Source organism: Osmerus mordax, unplaced genomic scaffold, assembly GCF_038355195.1.
Source record: "Osmerus mordax isolate fOsmMor3 unplaced genomic scaffold, fOsmMor3.pri Scaffold_82, whole genome shotgun sequence".
Lineage (NCBI taxonomy): Eukaryota > Metazoa > Chordata > Actinopteri > Osmeriformes > Osmeridae > Osmerus > Osmerus mordax.
This window is the reverse complement of record NW_027120639.1, coordinates 37501-38680: the sequence shown is the minus strand read 5'-3', so window position 1 is coordinate 38680 and position 1180 is coordinate 37501.

The following is a 1180-nucleotide window of genomic DNA, read 5'->3' as shown; positions in this document are numbered from 1 at the left end:
ATGAACACCTTTTCCCAACTTTGAATGTAAGTTTCCAGTATCATTGAAAATGTGGCCTCAAACGAGCAGTTTTGCCCCCGAACGTGGGATTTGGCTGGGGACGGTTTCTAAATTCAAGTTGGGATGGGGGGAACCGAGGTGAGTGGTGGTTGTCCCCGAAAAAGCCCTCCCCTTTTCCGTAGCCCCGTTTAAAGTTTTGTTTGGGCTCCTGTTCAGCGGGGATGCGCGTGCGCGTGGCAAACATGACACGCCCGTGTTCCCCTGGACCAGACCTTTCTAACGCCACCTGAGTTAAGGTGCTACGACGTCCCCAAGTGGGGATGCCTCTAAATGAAGCCAATTTCTCCTATTTGAATGCACTCTCCCAGCCCAGAGAGGCATGTGCCTTAAAATTCACAGTTATTCACCCGAACGTGGGATTTTGTTGAGGACGGTTTCTAAATTCAAGTTGGAACAGGGGGCACCGACGTGAGTGGTGTTTGTCCCCGAAAAAGCTCTCCCCTTTTCCGTAGCCCCGTTTAAAGTTTTGTTTGGGCTCCTGTTTAGCGGGGATGCGCGTGCGCGTGGCAACCTTGACACGCCCGTGTTCCCCTGGACCAGACCTTTCCAACGCCACCCGAGTCAAGGTGCTACGACGTCCCTAAGTGGGGATGCCTGTAGATGAGCACATTTTCCCAGCTTTGAATGTAAGTTTCCAGCATCATTGAAAATGTGGCCTCAAACGTGCAGTTTTGCGCCCGAACGTGGGATTTTGTTGAGGACGGTTTCTAAATTCAAGTTAGCATAAGGGGCACACGTGTGAGTTGTTATTTTCCCAGGATTGATGGTTTCCAATTCGGTAGCTCCGTTTAAAGTTTTGTTTTGGCCCCTGTTTAGCGGGGATGCGCGTGCGCGTGGCAAACTTGACACGCCCGTGTTCCCCTGGACCAGACCTTTCCAACGCCACCCGAGTCAAGGTGCTACGACGTCCCTAAGTGGGGATGCCTGTAGATGAGCACATTTTCCCAGCTTTGAATGTAAGTTTCCAGCATCATTGAAAATGTGGCCTCAAACGTGCAGTTTTGCGCCCGAACGTGGGATTTTGTTGAGGACGGTTTCTAAATTCAAGTTAGCATAAGGGGCACACGTGTGAGTTGTTATTTTCCCAGGATTGATGGTTTCCAATTCGGTAGCTCCGTTT